This window comes from Zalophus californianus, chromosome X, assembly GCF_009762305.2.
Source record: "Zalophus californianus isolate mZalCal1 chromosome X, mZalCal1.pri.v2, whole genome shotgun sequence".
In the NCBI taxonomy this organism is placed as follows: domain Eukaryota; kingdom Metazoa; phylum Chordata; class Mammalia; order Carnivora; family Otariidae; genus Zalophus; species Zalophus californianus.
This window is the reverse complement of record NC_045612.1, coordinates 21,081,723-21,099,260: the sequence shown is the minus strand read 5'-3', so window position 1 is coordinate 21,099,260 and position 17,538 is coordinate 21,081,723. Positions and strand designations below refer to the sequence as shown.

Here is a 17,538-nt window from a genome sequence, read left to right as displayed (position 1 = left end):
GGCGGGGGCGCCCCCCCGCATGCAAGACCCCACGCCCCCCCATACACGGAGGCTAAACGGAGATAGAGAGTCACACATAAAGCACGAGCGAAAACGCTCGCTCTCCGACCCCGAGCGGCGTTGCTCGGGCCCCCCCCCTTCCTGGAGCCGGGGGCTGGCCGGGGAAGGTGGCTTCGTTCTTCCCCCGTGGCCAGTGCGGGGTCTGCGGCTGCCCGGAGAGGTTCCGGCTTCCCCGGTGCTGGCAGGGGGAGCCCCGAGAACTGCAGGCCCGCCCCCCCTTCCTCCTCCTCCTTCCCCTCCTCCCCCACGTGTCCTCCCGGAGCCCAGCGGCCTGATCCCAGCACCCCCCGCCACCTCCCTCCTCCTCTCGCTTCGCCCGCTTCCCCGGCGGCGTGGGGAAGAGCAAAGTTGCGACAGCGGCCGGGGGGCTCTGCCCAGGTGAAGGGGGCGCCGTGGGGGGTGGGGGATGGCGCGGCCCTGCGGCGGGGGCGGAGGGAAGATAAAGAAACTTGCTTTCCGCTGCCCCCACCCCGCGCGGGTTCGGATCTTGCGTGGACCGAGCCCTCGTGGCGAGACGCGGCAACGCCGCTGGGACCGAGGCCGGCACCGGGACCCAGACCCGGACCGCGCGCCTGGGCCGGCTCGGCGGGCGCAGGCAGCGGGCCAGGCCGGCACCCAGGCAAGGGCGGGGTGGGTGGCCATACACCGGACCGAACCGGAGACTCCGGTGGCCTGGGCGCGGGCCGAACCCGGACCGGGCCGAGTTGGGCGGCGAAGTAGGACGTGGATTCGGGGGCGGGGCGCGGCGGGAGGGGGAAACCAGGCCCCGCCGGACTGGCCTGGGCGTGGGGGCGGGGGGCGAGTTCGGGGCACTTGCTGGGCTCGGGACCGAGCGGTAGGGCGGGGCGGCGCTAGGGGCTGGGCCGGACCCGCGGGGAGAGGGCGAGGGGGGGAGCCGGGGGTGGAGTAGGGGCGTGGAGTTGCGAGCGGGGTCTGGCCTCGGCCGGGGGCGAAGGTAGATCGGCGGGGCCGCCAGCGGAGGGAGGGAGGCCCGCGGTAGCGCGGCGGCAGCGAAGGCCAGCTTCCGCGGAGTTTGTGCCCGGGCTTCCCGGGCTCGGGCCGCCTCACGCGCACAAATGGGGCTAGGGGACTGACTGGTAAGCAACTGCGAGTGTTAGACGGTGTTCGGCGGCGATTCCGGGAAAAGCAAGGAAAGACACCGTCTGCAATTATGCCGCACCCCCCACCCACCTCTTAGCATCTGGATTTTGCTCTCAGGGGGCCGCGGACCCTCCCCGCCACAACCCTTTCACTCTCCTGCGCTCCCACCGCCTCCCCCCTTCCTAGGCCATCTGACTCTCCTAGGGGTATGTGTTTGGGGGTGGACGACGGCGTGGGGGGGGGGGGCGGCGATATACTCTCCCTCCCGCGGCAGCAGCCTAGTTCGTATCTTATTCCTACATGTAGCGTCGCTTCGAGTCTTGTGGACATTGGGGTTCAGATAACCTACCCCCACCCCACCCCCTCAAGCTATTTGATGGCTTTTAAGGAGAGGGAGGAATCCCTGGATTTCCACGCCTAGAACGAGGTTTGAGGATTGAGATTCACCCCCAGCTCACTTCCACTACCAACCCCTCTTTCCTTGTAAGCCATTTCCACGGGGATCCGAACTTTGGGGGGCGGTATTAATGTGCTTCTCTATCTCTACACAGGGTCGGCGTGGCCAAGGACGGCTAGTCTCTGAGGGAAAGTAGCCACCAGTCCAACTCGGGTCGCCCCCATTATTACTTCGGTGAGGGGGGCAACGCTAAGGAGATAATGGTGGGTAGGGACTCAGTATAAAGGAGGGGGCTGGGTGGTCGCCCCCGGAGGGACTCCGTTTCTTGTAAGGTAGGGAGAAGGGAGCCCAGGCTTCAGGGGAGGGGTTCTGGGGAGGGACATGGGGGGTGGCGATGACGGGGGGGAAGGGAAGAAGGGGGGTCACACCCTGCCAGCAAGGGGAGCTTCCCTCAGGCCCCTGGGAGAAGGGGACTGAATGTGTCTGTTCTGTGCTGCCCGGCAGGGGAGATCTGGGGTCTCTGGATATGCACACTGGATCGGGCACCAGTGGCCTGAGAAAGTCAGGTCGGGGCATATGGTGGAGAGCCTTGGAGGAAAGAGACAGAAACCCCTGGCCTTGGCGCCCTGATCTTTTCCCTTCCTCAGTCTTCCCGTTCGAGGGGCATTGAGGGCTGGGGGCGTGGGGCTCTTGCAGCCCCTAGGATTGAGCGCCTCCGCCTCTCCTGGGAGTCTAGCTTTTTGCCCGGCTTGCTGCAGCCACTGCTGCTGCCTCCCTCTCCGGAATCCGCTTGGTCCTCGCAGCGATCCCCTCCTCCTCCCCTCCCCTCCCAGTGTCACCGGGGCTGCTTGGCTCTGCCCCCTTCGCCGCCGCTTGCTCCCTGCTTTCGTCCCTCCCTCTCTTGCTCGCTCCCTCCCTTCGCCTCCACCTCCCCATTCCTCCCCCCCCCGGCAGGTGGCATTCTGGGAGTTGTAGTCCCGTGGAGCGGCGGCTAGCGCCGCCCGCGAACCCCGCCGGACTCCACTTCCCGTCGAGCCCTGCGACCGGCACCCACTCCACCAGGCTTCGCTCGCACACACAGACACACACACACACCGCTCTCCCCCTCACTCTTTCGCTTGCCGCGGCTGCTGCCAGTGTGTGGCTCTGTCTCTCCTCCGCTTTGCCGAGCCCTCCCTTCTTCCTCTCAGTTCCTAGAGTCCGACCGCCGCCGCCGCCGAGAGAGGAGAAGGAGGTCGGTGGCGATAAGGGGCGGAGGGGGGGCATCAGATCGGGGCAGTATTAGGCGGGTGGCGGCTCAGAGTGGGTAAGAGGGAGCCCGGGTGGCGGCCTGAGCCTCCCCGCGGAGCCGACCCGGGAACAGGTGCGTCTTTTTTTTCTCTCCCCCAACCCCTCCACCCCTTTTGACTCCCCGGCTTTCTCGTATCCCCCCACCCGCTTCTTTCTATCTTAAGCCTTTTCCCAACCCTGTCCCTTCTTCGCCCCGCGGCCGCTCTGCTTGCCCCCCGGGGGCGCCGTCCTCTTCGTGTCCCCGGACGTAGCGCTCCCTGGAGCTCGCTCTGTCCTCGCCCCTCCCTTCGGGACAGCTCCCCTCCACTTCCCACCTTCGTACCCCATCCCTGCCCTACCCTACCCCCTCCTCACCCCCTTCTCCCTTAGCCAGGTGAGACTTGTTCGCCACGATCTGAGAGTCTTCTTCCTGGCTGGGCGGGGGTCTCCATGGAAACGGGGGTCGGGTTGATCCTGGGGGGGGAACCATTGGAATTACCCCACTCCTCAGAAAGGGAGGTGGAGGCTATGGTCTTGTTAACTACCTGGCCCTAACACCCCCCACCCCCCATCCAAGGATCCAGTGATCCGAAGGGAGGCTGGCCAGGAGGGCAGGGCGAGAAAGGGCTTGTTTTTTGGGGGGGGGGTGGCTGTCCGTGATGAAGTCTTGAAGAGACCTGGAGAAAATACCCTCCAACCTCAGAGGAGAGGTGCGACGGTTGCTCTTCAGGGCTGCTTTCTCTCCGGTGTTGGGGTGCGGGAACCATAGGGTAAGGGGTACCCCTAGGTGGCGGCGGGGCCTGGGTTCGGGAGTGGGAGTGCTGTGATGGGGGCAGGGGCAATTATTCGAGTCCCTGGAAAAAAGGCGGGGGATGACTTCGGAGCGCCCTGGCTCCGCTGCCCTCGCTCTAGGGGCGGGGGCCGCCGGGCCGGGCGCGGCGGGGAGGGGGCTTAAATTGAAGGAGGATGAGATGGGGGCAATTCATACTAGCCCCGGCGAGCCAGGGGGAGATCCGGCGTGCAAGCTCTCCACCCGCTCCGCGCCAGGCCTGGAGGCAAGGGGTCTGAGAGCGAAGCCGAGGGGTGGAAGGAGGGAGGCTCCGGTTACGGGGCCGGGTTTCGGGATCAGGGGCAATCCCCCAGCCCTTGAAGGAGGGAGAGGGATGGCCGCGAACCCCAGGGCTCCCCCACCCAGGGTCCTAAGGGGCGTGAGGAACAGACAGCAGGCCCAGCGGAGCTGGATTCGAGCGGATCGCGGCTGGGGAGTGGGGGGGCTTAGTGGTGGGCTTCGGGGGGAGCAGTCCGGCGGCGGGGCGGGCGGGCGGGGCGTGGGGCTCCGGCGGGCGGCGGGGCGGGGCCGGGGCGGCGCTGCTGCCGCCGCCGCCGCTGCCGCCGCCGCCGCTGCTGCTCCTGCTGGGGCCGCCGCAGCCGTTGCTGCCGCCGCCGCCGCCGCTTCTGGGCGGGGAACGGAGGCCAAAGGGAGTCCCGTGCCGGGGCAGAGGGCGCAGGCGGTGCGTGGTGGGGAGGGGGCCGTCCTGGGGGCGGGGGCAGGCGGGGGGTGGAGCCCCCGACGGGGGGCGGTACGAGCCCGGACGACGACGACGAAGAGCCCCGGGGGCCGGGTGCATGGAGGACGAGGTGCTGGGAGAAGGAAGGGGGGGTGGGTCCCGCGACGGGCCTCGTGGGCTTGGCTCCTCGAGGTTCTGCTTTGGGACAGAGCCCTGCAGGGGCGCCCAGAGGCCCGGGAAGGGACAGGGAGGTGAATTGGACGGTGAAGGGGGCCCTCCTCGCCGGGGTCCCGCCGAGGGGAAGGCTGGGCCGGAGGGACGTCCGGGGTTGGGCTGGGAGGAGCCGACCGCACCTCGGCTGGGGATTTCGTGTTATGGAGGGGCGGGAGATTGTTGTAGGGAAAGATGTGGTCGAGGGGAAAGGCGAGAGGGAAACACGCTGCAAGCCCGGGAGGCCAACAGCCCAGGCCAGTGGAGGTGCCCTTCTATTCCGCCCGCACCTTCCCCCTCTCCCAGTGCAAGCACTATGTTTTTGTTTTATTGTTTTGAAATTTTCAGTGTTGACTGTAGGAAGCTGTCGATGTGGTGATACTTACTCATTCTTGTTGTCTCCTAGAGTAGACAGTAAGGACAGGCGTCGCTTGGCGAGGATGCGTGTAGCCCAGGGTTTAGGGGCTCTTTACGTGAGAGTGGGAAGGGGGCCTGCTAACTTCGTGCGACAGCTGAATACTCAAGGCAGTTTGGAGGTCGTCCCCGTAGCACAGAGGTGGAGTACAATTGCAAAAATCTTTGGTGAGACTTCTGGGGGTGCAGTTGTAGGTTAGTGTTACTCTGGTTGGCCTGGCTCTTTCAACTTAGAGGGCTATTTCTCAAAGTCACGCTGCTGAGACGTTGGGGAAATGAACAGGGGGACGCGTTTGGTGTTAGAAGCAGATTAGGTTTATAATAAAATCCCAAGGTTGGAAGGGACTTTAAAGGTCATCTCGTTCTCTGTTTACCTGACCTGTCCTTGAATGTTGGGATAGAGGGAGCTTTATTTTGGGGGAGATGGAGCAGGGTTTAGGGGTACTCAAATTGGATGTCGATGTCATCATGTGGTACTGAAGAGGACAGTACGTAGGAAAGAAATTTGGAGGATTCCACTGGGGATTAAATGGGATAACCCAATCCCAAGAATCGAAGCAAAAGTTTGGGGGAGGAACCTGTAAAATTTTGATGGAGAGGCAAAGTTAGTAAGAAGGACTGGGGGAGCTAGGAGGAGCAGGGGACTTGGTGACTCAAGAGAATCTGAAGGTTGATAGAGTTTAAGAGGGACATAGTCGTTTTGAGTAAGCCATGTGGCTATTGTTAGGCAGACTCATCTTTTGATAAGGCAACTGCCTTTGGGATAGATGGTGAGGACAAGAGGCACAGGCCATCAGGCACAGAGCCTTACTCAACTTGACTTTCAGAGGGCTGACCCTGTTACCAGCTATGCAGCAAGGGTAAGGTTCTTTCTGTCCTGGCTCTGAGAGTCATTGATGGAGGAAGGGGTTAAGGAGGACTGTTTCTTTAGAATAGGCCATAAGGAAAAGACAGCAAATTGTTGGGATAGGGCAGAGGAAAGCTAAGTCCCTGGCAAGTTCTTCTGTTGGAGTCTGGATTGGGCAGAATGGAGGGGAGTTCCAGAGGAAATGGTGGCAGCACCAAGGGAACTCAGAGATCTGGCTGTTTTGATTGCCCAGAGCTGGTAAGGCATAGACTCCCAGTGGCCTAGACTTCTTTTGGGAAGCAAAAGGGTTTCCTCCAGGGGTCTGTTTGCTTTATTCATGCTGTAGTTCACTCCATAGGAAAAAAATGTTTAGTACAGGTGGCAGAGAATCTCACATGATGAGTCTGGATTACGGGTTTCAGAGAGGGGCTTCTTTTAGGAGAACAGAATTATGGGAGAGAAAGACTTGAATACTAGAAAGAAGGAAGGCAAAAAGAAAAGTCAGGAAGAGGGTTGTTTAGGCAGTGTAGGGGGAAGAAAAGTGATCATCACTGGTTTCACGTCAGGGCCAACTAAAGAAAAAGTGGAACCCTGAAATTTCCAGGCTAGGTTTTCCAAAGTAAAATTTGAAGAACGTTGAAGGCTCTTTACACTTTCATGCTAGAATCACTACGGTTGGTGCGAGAGAGAGGACGATCTTGGGTAAAAATAGGATTGGAGAGAAACTGGCATGTAGGAAGGAATATACATATATTTACCCATAGGGAAGTAGAGAATATAGAGATAGTATATAGGCTAAAAAAATGCAGAATGTGAAAGAGGGCGGAATAAGGAGCCAAAGGAAGATGTTTACTCACATGTTCAGGGAAGGTAAAAAGTTGCCTTTGATAGCTGTTGTCCTGGGAGGGCCCAGGCAGCAGAGGTTAGCTGAGATCCAGGGCTTATAAGTCTAAGCATTAGTTAGAAAATTCAGGCTAAAATAAGCGTTCTGGATGGGAGAAGGAATTCAGCAACCTAAGTAGAATGGCCTTAAAAGAAGTTGAAAGTGGGAATACACCAGTTTTTCCAGTCTGCAAGTGGAAGGAATCCTAGATATAGGGAGGTGAATTATGGAAATTCCAGACTGAGACAGGATAAAGAACAGTGGCCTTAGAGCCTTGGGCCAGAATTGGAGGGTGGGATGGGCGCATGGAGGAGAGGCGCTAATCAGGGGTTGGGCATCTGGACTGGTTCATTGATTCTAGGCTGAACTCAATTTGAGATGGAATAGAATGGCCACAGTGGGGTAGAGAGCTGTTTTCCAGCATCAGCCAGCATCTGGGATCGAGAGAGGAGGAGTTCATGGTTAAGTTGGGTGGGAAAATGAACACTAACTAGAGTGGAACAGAGAGCCCTGGGGAAAGTGGGCATTGTTGGGATAAAAGGGGACAAGCAACTGATGATTGCATAAGGGGGGGGAGGAAGACCCTAGACCTTTGAGTTTTCAGAAGGAAAGGAAATTTCTTTTTTTTTAAGTTTTTTTTTTAAAGATTTTATTTATTTATTTGAGAGAGAGAGAATGAGAGAGAGAGAGCACAAGAGGGAAGAGGGTCAGGGGGAGAAGCAGACTCCCTGCTGAGCAGGAGCCTGATGCGGGACTCGATCCCGAGACTCCAGGATCATGACCTGAGCCGAAGGCAGTCGCTCAACCAACTGAGCCACCCAGGCGCCCAGGAAAGGAAATTTCTTAATGCTGGAGTTCCAGTTAGGTATGAGTCTATGCTTGCCAGAAGGTTTAGTGCCAGGATGGCCAAAGAGGGAGGTAATAGGTAATCTACCTTTCAGCCGCTAGGATGCTACTAGTACAGTATTTTACATAATCTCACATATTAACTAGGCTTTCTTAATGCCAGCTTTTGAATGGTTATCCTTAAAGTAATGTAGAAACTGTTCTCTTTCTAAATCGTACCCTTTCCCACTGTTCATAACTTGAAAGCAGTCTTTCATGATGAAAACTTTCTTTGGTGAACTGAAGTTGAATTCTGGTCAAGAGTAAAATTTAACTCTGCTTCTATCCCCATAATTCAAATATGCTGTTCTGTTTCACTCTTTTTCTTTTTTAAGCCGAAGCCACCCTTTCCCCATAAAACATTTAAAAATGGATAATTGTTTAAAAAGTGGCTGCAGGCTGCATGTCAAGGTCATATTTTCCCTGGTCAATGAGTTGTGATGAATTTGAAGAGCGATGATTTATTATTTGTAAAATGTGGTAATTTTCAGATTTATTCTTTGAGAGTATGTGAGGCAGGATACATCTTCATTTGGATTTTAAGAAGATCTTAAGTTAAGCGTCTGTGAAGAATTGAGAGTACTGAGGGGCAGCAGAGCTTTGTGTTTCAGGGTTCTTTACCGATTGTCAGCTAAGAAACGAAATTTGGTTACCTCATTGCTAAGGTATGCCTAGAAATCTTAGTATTAGTGCCATTTAAGGGTACAGTCAAGTTTTGTTATAATGTTCGTGTCCGGGGACAAGGAAAACAAGCAGACTTTCATTTTTCCAAGTTCTATAGACTATAGAAAAGTATATTGTATGTAACTCCGATCCCCAGGATGAGTCAGTGCACTCTCTACCTGGATCCATGAGGTGATTAGGTGTCTTGTGATGATGAGGCTTTACTCAGTTTAACTTGGCCGTGCCTTGTATAGGTTAGTATCTTGCAGTGGTTCTCAAACTTCAGCATGTCTCAGAATTACCTGGAAGGCTTTGGAGACATACTGCCTTAAGTTAGAGCCCTTGCTCTTCTACTTCCTAGCTGCATGACAGGAAGCAAATCACTCAACTCTCTTGAGCCTCAGTTTTCTCATCTATAAAATGGAGATGAAAATCCCAGTCTCACAGGACTATGAGGATTGCACAGATGATATCTACATGGCAGACCAGGTCCATAGTAGGAGCCCAATAAATGACATCTATTATTATGTTATAATCTAGTTTTTCTTATTCCATCGAGTCCTGTGACCTTTTATATTACGCTATGGTAAATATGGTGGCAGAATTAAAACTATCAATGGCTCCTGAGCACTCCCCATATATCTTGATTCTCTGTGCTCTTTCTCCATATTCCTGTTGTATTAGTACATATTTAGCATTTACAGTGTGGTAGGAAGAAATAGCTTGGCTCATCACTCCATTATTGCATCCACCTTTGAGGTGGAAGTGGCTAAGCTTCTTTAACAGCTGTGCTGTAACACTGCTCAGTATTTTGGGGCAGGAACTGAAGACTGTATATCCAGTTGAAACTTCAGGGGACATTTTGGGCCATGCTTAAAAAATGACCCAAGCCTAGTTTGCTAGGGTGACATTTTAAAAAACCATTGCTTTCTGAAAAGGGCTGCTGTATTTAATTACGACTGGTTGGGCTTTCCAGATGTCTCTGACATCTGGAAGTTCTACAAAGGCTGGTAGATAGAGCCTGGGTCTTGTATGGCTCTATGACAAGGAGGTTCATCAGCAATTGGATTGGAGAAAACATGTTTCGAATAGCTCAGGTATCACCAAACCAAACTTCTGAACACTGAAAAAAAGATGGGCTATAAAATAGAGATCCTTTCTGCAGCCAGAGTGGATTTTGATGCCAACAATCAGCTATGCCAATATAGGGAGAGAGTGATAGCAGGCCAATTTAAAACAGTAGATCAGTTAACAAATTAATAATTTCTTTTTGGCTTGGAAATGTGTTATTATTCTCTACCTGGCCCCCTACCCAGCAGATTCACCTTCCTATTTATATTCTGCTTAGGCAGACATTAAAATGAGTTGTTCCCTGAGTACACATCTACTGTAAGTGGCAGAAAGCTGTCCATAAGTTGGCTGGGTTTAAAAATTAGCTGCGGCTAAACCACGCTCAGATAATTGGAGGTTGACTTTGTTGTTTTGCCCTGGCCTGATTTTATTTCTATGATTGTCTTTGTTGTGGAAGCAAGGAAAAGAAAGAAGAGAAAGTTTATGAGAGAGCAAGGGAAGTAAAAGGCATCCACAGACCCAGTGCTTTTTACGTGGGTTTCTTGGTTTCCATATGACCTAGAGAGAATTTCAGTTTTTCCCAGTAGTTTAGCAAATATTTACTGAGCACGTATTATATGCTTTGTATCATGCTAGACAGTATTGGGAGTGGCTATTAAAAGAAGTAGACAATATTCTTGCTGGCCTTGGGGAACCTATAGACAGGTAGGAGATTGGGTCAGTACTGAGAGTTTGAAACTCTGTGAAATAACTGTGTGTGTGTTCACACACATATGTATATACTATACATTATATATACACTATGGTGAGCATATATGTATATATGTACTATATATGTGTGTGCATATATTTATATATATGAGTAATTTATACAAAATGAGTTGAGCCCATAGTCTGGAGAGAGGTAGAAAAAAATAGTCTGATAATGGCCTTTCCAAATATTTGTGTGAGAGGTCCGGGAGACTTTAAAAAAAAAAAAAGGTAAAAGTTCGGTGAGGAGGAATCCTCTTTAGATGAAAAAATCCTTATCACGAATTCTGTGTACTGAAATGGAGACGCCCGAGGGCCACTGCCACAGTCCATGGCATGGAAGACACACAAGCATCACAAAAGGAATTCAGGTCTCAGATTGCAATGATCCAACTTTGGAGTGTGAAAGACACACCAAATATTCATATGGTTCTGCTGAAGACCAAGACTGAGGAAAGCCAACTCTTAGTTTTGATCTAAGAGAAATGAGAAGTGCTAAAAAACAAAACCAAAAATGACCCTAGTAACTTAGCGTGCCATTTTGAGGTGGCTTTGCATTTTGAAAAGGACTGATTAATTTCATGGGGTTTCTGGATATCGGTGCCATCTAGAAATTGTATAAAATCTTGTGGCTAGATCCTAGGTCTAGCATAAAGCTGTGATGAGGTGTTTTTCTTAAATGCGGTAAAATTACTTCCTTACAGCAGGAGATGGAAGTAGTATTTGAATAATAGGAAAAAAGTATGGCAGTGGGTAGAAAAGCTAAATGAACTGGTGGTATGAAAATGTGAGTGAGAGATGAAAACTTTTGCTTTTTGCCTCCTTCATTGTTGGAATTGATTACCTTTGTTCCTTTTGTGGGCTTTTGTACTCTTCTCAATTTTACTTTATTTTTTAATTTTTAATTTATTTATTTTTTATTTTTTTAAAAGATTTTATTTATTTATTTGACAGAGACAAAGCGAGAGAAGGAACACAAGCAGGGGGAGTGGGAGAGGGAGAAGCAGGCTTCCTGCTGAGTAGGGAGCCCGATGCGGGGCTCAATCCCAGGACCCTAGGATCACGACCCCAGCCAAAGGCAGACGCCCAATGACTAAGCCACCCAGGCGCCCCTTTATTTATTTTTTAAAGATTTTATTTATTTGACACAGAGAGAGCGACAGCGAGAGAGGGAACACAAGCAGGGGGAGTGGGAGAGGGAGAAGCAGGCTTCCCACGGAGTGGGGATCCCAGTGCGGGGCTCGACCCCAGGACCCTGGGATCATGACCTGAGCCGAAGGCAGACGCTTAATGACTGAGCCACCCAGGCGCCCCTATTTTATTTATTTATTTATTTATTTATTTATTTATTTATTTATTTATTTATATTGTTTAACCGAGAATGTACCACTATGCACTTTTTTCTTTAAAATTTTTTATTGTTATGTTAATCACCATACATTACATCATTAGTTTTTGATGTAGTGTTCCATGATTCATTGTCTGTGCATAACACCTATTTTATTTTTTTTTTAAAGTAAGCTCTGTGCCCAGCATAGGGCTTGAACTCATGACCCCAAGACCAAGAGTTGCATACTCTCCTGACTGAGCCAGCCAGGCACTTCCTATTCTCAACTTTAAGTAGGGACTCATTTATTCCCATTTTGCAGGTGACATAGTAAATGGACATAATGAGGTACCTGAGATGGCTGGCAAGCCCAAATCCCCCCCACCCCCGACACACACACCCAGTTTAGGCTGTGGATAGTAGATTATATCACTCTTCAAGGGTGTTGCTGCTGTGTGACTACATGGCTCTGAATGGATTTTGGCAGTTTTTAAACATCAAATTCTCTCTGAATGAGTGGGGATCCAGCACTAGTGAGGAGACTGAGAAAGGGTATGGTTTGGATTGGAGAGGGTTGGGGTGATAATATTCGCTGAAGAGCTAGCTCCAGGGAGATCGCAAGCCCTTGACCACTCCATTGAGATGAACGGCTAGCCTCCCAAGGTGACGACTTTGGAGGTAACTACATTCATTTGAATGAGTAAGCTCTCATGTGTTTAACAGATAGTTAAAATTCTTTTGTATCCAGTCTCATAAATGTTTATAGGCCAGGTTTTTAAACATGGAGGTACCAAGGCGTCTATGAAGGTGTCCACACTATAGCCATGTGCGGGCAACTACTTAGTCTTCCTGGGAAATAGAGGAATTAAATGTATCTGGGAAGAGGATGCAATGACTCCTATAAGACTTATCCCTTGGGGTAGAACCAGTAGAAATATTTGGGTAGAAAAAAAAAAACCCAGGGGAACTAGAAAGTGCTACAGTAGATTAGTCAGGCAGAAGGCCGGGATGAACAGTGCAGAGGGCCCCTTCCTCCTTTCAGTTGCCCAGCAGATTATTTCCAGTTGATTTTGTGTGTGTGTGGTGGTGTGTAGTGATAGAGGAAATTGTTTGCATGAAGGGGGGCAAAGTAAAGTGTTTGGGGCATGTATAGGGACTCTTGAGTTTCAGGGAATGATATTTGGTTAATGGTAGGGCAAGGTGAGGGGATGTAGATATTAGAGGGAAAGCCTGTGGAGAATATTAGAATACCTTTATATGGGAAATCATAAAATTAGGACAATTTTCATTGGGAGAACTTCCTCATTAGGAGGTGAGGTTTGGGATATATGATTAAGTAGGGAAAACAGGAACGTTAGTCTCCGGTTGAGTCCACATGGAAGAAGGCGGAGCGGTAGGGAGGGTAAGGTCTGTGGTCAGGGTTCCATATCTAAAGCCAGGTAGAGTCATCCTTGTTGGGTACATGTACACTTTCCTATTGAAAACACTGATTTTGAGGGGCGCCTGGGTGGCTCAGTCGGTTAAGCATCTGCTTTGATTCAGGTCATGATCCCAGGGTCCTGGTATCGAGCCCCACATCGGGCTCCCTGCTCAGCAGGAAGCCTGCTTCTCCCTCTCCTACTCCCCCTGCTTGTGTTCCCTTTCTCGCTGTGTTTCTCTTTCTCTGTCAAATAAATAAATAAAATCTTAAAAAAAAAAAAAGACAACACTGATTTTGAGACATCTTGACCTCTCTCTAAAGGCACTTCAGTGACTAGGTGGTAGTCCTGGCCTCTTCCCTTCAGCCCCAGAATCTAAATGTCAGTGGTCTCTTGGATCTCCTTGGGAGTGTCTTAGATGCTGCTTTTCCCAAAGTGGGGTAATGGGCTGGCCTCTCCTTTGAGTCTGTGAGGTTTGAATGTGAATGTCTCTGTCTTATGGGAGCTTTACCCAGAGCTCTGGATTTCTGTTGGAGCAATAGGTCCCAAAGTTGGTTTTCTTTACACATTAGTCATCGCTGACCCAACCCTCCTTCTTAAACTGTCTACTGGCCACGCCTATTCTCTTGAGGACAGACTCAGGGCCAGGCTTCAAGAAGAATATTTTCCGGCTCTTTCATTTTTTTTTTTTAAATCATAATTGCTTCCAGGTCACCAGACAATATGAACCAAAATAAGCCTGGGGGAGTACTACCAGATTTAGTTTAACTGAGACCTTCTTCATCTTGAATTTCTAATTTATTGGCTGGATGGTAAGAGTCCAACCATGAATAAATGGGCAGGTTTCATGCTACTATTAAAGGGCCTAGTTGTGTTCCATATGTTGCCAGGGCCGATTGTTCTGCACATGGGGGGTCTTTGGCCGCAGAGGAAGCTATGTGATTCTGGGGAACTCGTTCACTGGAAAAACACCCTGGCCAGCCATGTTCAAGGTTAACGTTTACCAAGGTAAAGACATTTTGTCAGATAGATGCTGTATTATCTCCTTTCGTGTCCTCCCTTCCTCATATGCACGACGACCATACTTTTGCTTGTAATTGTTGTGAAATCTGCTTGTTTTGGCTTCTACATTTCAAAACAAAACCAAACCTGTCCATAATCGGTAAAATCTCCTTTGAGCTTTTAGTGCTGCCCATTCCCTATTACCAGCTCCCCCTAACCCTGACTTGGATTATAATTTGATGTTCTTCCCCTTTTGATAACATATTCTCTCTAAACTTTTCTAAAATGTCTGTGTTCAGTGCTTCCCCACAGTGTTTCAGTTTGGCCCACGATGGTGAAATATTTCAGGTTCCCCTATTTCATTTTTTCTCTTTTGGTTGTTATATTCTGTGGGCTTCTCTTTTATGCCTTTCACACCTGCCCTTGTCTTCTAGCAGTTTTTTTTTTCTTTTGGATTTTTTGGGGGAGAGATCTCTACTTCATTATGGTTTGTCTTCTACTATCTGCTCACCCTCAGCTTAGCTGCTATTTTCACCATTTTAAAGTTATTGCTCTCCTGTTAGTCCATTTTCTTTTTGGCTTCCCCTGTTTTGTAGTGTGCTGATTATGTCTGGCTGCCTGCTCTCTGCTGTCTGCTCGCTGGATTCGGCCCCTTGGATCTTGGTCAGTGTCTCTACTTAAGTGTGTGTACATGTGCCTGCTAAATTGAAATGTTTTATTTCTTTATTTTTTCAGCCCTTGCTGATCACGCATGTGCTCCTTTGTTCCCACTGAGTTGGATGTGTCTTTCGAGTTTTTCCCCCCAAAGTGGGGATAGCTCACAGTGGTCCCACTGCCTTCCGGGCAGTGACCAGCATTTGATTCTGGGGCCGTGCAGCTGTTCATTTCTTAACAATTACATGGTTGTGATATCTGGGAAAATCCTTTGAGGTATTTCGTATTCTTGTGCCCGTGCTTCTTGGGTCACTCGGGATTACCAGGTTTCTTCGAAGTTCCTTTTAGGACCTTTGCCTTTAGCCTTTGATGTGATGGTTCCCATTAGAGAGAGCAAGAGAGAGATTAAGAAAGCACACCATACGTGAGTGCAGGTTCTGTGAGCAGAAGCAAGTCGGCACGCGAGTGTACACACCAGCAGAACCTACCAAGTGTGGTGTGTCTGTAAAGTTTTTCCTTTTTGCTCACCTCTCCTGAGAAGGAGTGCACAGTGGAGTGGTTGCTAATTTGATTGGACATGATGGTGATGAAACGAAACGCTAGGCCTCCTGGACCAGAATCTCCAGGGCTGGGACTTAGGAATCTGTATCTTGAACAAGCTCCTTGGTGATTCTGGCTTGGGAGACCTTGGTGTACATTGGCCATCTTGACTCCTCCCGTCCTGTGTGGATATTGACGCCATCAGTGCCTCTTTGGAAGTTCCCTTTGCTTACTCTCTGGCTCAAGAGGACCAGTCTTGCCTTCCTGTGTAGACCACTTAGCTCAGTGCCCTCTTGTCTGTGATATCTACCTCGCCTCCCCCCTCCTCTGCAAAGGCTACTGTTAATAGCAGCAGTGGGCTCTACATAGGAAGAGGGGCTGTCCTGAGAAATTCCTAACAGAAGAGTGGGAAGCCAAGGTGAAGCAAATATTCTATCTTCAGGATCTTGTGAAAATGAGGGTGCCTCCAGGTAGTCCTAAAATGTGTGGTATTGTCTGGTAATTATTTTGGTTTTTACTTGGTTTTCTTTTTATTGTTGTTATTGTGGTTTTGGGGGGCGTCTAAAAACTCCTTTATCTAGGTGGTGATATTTTATATGTTCTGTTTTCAAATGCCAGGATTCATTCCCCCCGCCTCTGATTTCTGTCCCAGGCCCTACAAACAACTAATCCCCTCTAAATAGAACAAAAATAAGCTCAAGAGTGTAAAAGCAATGGTGACTGACTTATATCTGCTGCCTACAAGTATTCAGATAGGCACTAAAATTTATACTTTGTGTTAAAATTCATCTTATGCAAGTATGACCCCTTTCATTGCTTGACTCTTTTCATGCTTCATAGGGAGAAAAGATGTTTTAAAAGTACCTGGTGTATTGGTCAACAGGCTGAGCTGTTGTTGTGTTGTGTTTTGTTTTGTTTTAAGTAGGCTCAAACTCATGACTTTGAGATCAAGACCCGAGCCAAGATCGAGAGTCTGACACTTAACCGGCTGAGCCACCCAGGTGCCCCTGAGCTGTTGTTTCTTGAACTGGGATATTCCAAGATTCTAAGAGAAAGTCAAAACTTGATTGACCAGGATGTTCAGGGATGGGATGGGATCCTGGTGAACTGATTTGAAGCAGACAGTCAATCCATTTGTCTTACCCCTTGCTGAAATCTTTCTAAAATTATATGTTAACCCGTATAACTGTTTTAGTAATGTTAAGGATAATTTTCAGAAAAAGGTAAAATCATGAGTCTTGTACAGATATAAAAATGAACATGCGTTAAAGATTTTATTTTACTCTTTAATCAACAAGGGAACCAGACAGCTGTTAGAGCCGGTTCAAAGAAAAAGTCCAAAAGCACAAATATATATGGAGTAAAGGAATTGAATTGCAAATGGAGGCAAAACTGGTTTTTTCCACAGTGGGGAGGGAAGTCAATCCAAACTCTATGGGACAAGACAGAGTTTGCATACCCATCAGTTATCTGCAATTGACAGCGGTGCAAACTAGCTCGGAGACAATGAGCTCTGCTGGAATGGGCAGCTGCGAAGGCAGCGCGTGGTGCTTTCTTTTCTATCGTAACTAAGCCTGGTGGGCACTTCTGGGCGGGGGTTGATTTGGCTTCTTGCAATCGCTCAGGGGTATCACCTCAACTTCTCATCCAGGATTCAGTTCCATAGAACACTCATTTACTGAGTACTTACTATCTCTAAGACATCGCAGAGGAACCAGACACCAAAAAGACGGTATTTCTCACCTTAAGTAGCTTGATTGGTGGGGGAGACGGACATGCCACACCCCCAGCTAGCCACACTGCGGAGAAGAGTAAGAACCTGTGCTGTGGGAGAGGTAGGGAGAGGTGGGGATGAAACATTTGAGGAGAGCCAGAGACGGAAGAGTTAACTGATCAGGGGCTGGGGAGATGACATGATGACATTTAAGCCAGGCTTTGAGGGGTGACAGAGAGAGGAGGAGGGGCACAGGAGAGGCCATTTCAGGGTGAGGAAACAGCAAAGTCCTGAAAGTGGATGATCTGTTCAGGGAAGGGTCAGGAGCTGGGATGGCAGAGGCCACAAGGAAATAGCAGGATGTGGCCAAAGAGGAGGCCAGAGGAGGTTTGAGGCCGGGTCAGGGAGGGCCCGGAATGCTGTGCTAAGAAATTTGGGCTTGATTCTGAAGACAGGAAAGCTACTGAAAGCTTTTGGTGGCGGGGGGTGGGGGGCGGCGATGTGATCGAATTGGTGCTTTAGAAGATGAATTGATTGTAAAATCAAGAAATTGGAGGCAGAGGGACCAGTTAAGAGGCTATTGTAATATTCTGGGTGAGAGATGATGAGGGCCTGCATCAGGGTGGTGGCAAGAGGGGCAGAAGGACTCCTGATTGGCTGTGGGCAGCGATGTTGGGGGGGTGGAAAGAAGGAGTTGAAGACGACACCGCTGAAATTTCCAGGCGGCGGGGGGGGGGGGGGGGGGGGGGGGATAGTGGTGCCATTAACTAAGATAGGAAACACGCTGGGCGTGGGGGGTGGGGAGCAGGTTTATGGGAACAGATA

At 50.3% G+C, this 17,538-nt stretch overlaps 1 protein-coding gene across 6 annotated transcripts in view; it reads left to right on the top strand.

The window, feature by feature from the left end:
* Positions 1-307: 307 nt before the first annotated feature.
* BCORL1 (BCL6 corepressor like 1) overlaps positions 308-17,538 on the top strand; it is a 63,961-nt gene continuing 46,730 nt past the window's right edge. For 2 of the 6 annotated variants that reach the window (XM_027609417.2, XM_027609411.2), the window contains exon 1: positions 308-438. The gene's annotated coding sequence lies outside the window, so the exon portion shown is untranslated. Of the gene's footprint in view, positions 439-1,020; positions 1,158-1,712; positions 1,793-2,685; positions 2,793-4,426; positions 4,466-17,538 lie in introns of those variants that run through there. The other 4 variants (XM_027609412.2, XM_027609415.2, XM_027609413.2 and 1 more) reach the window with 4 other exon arrangements.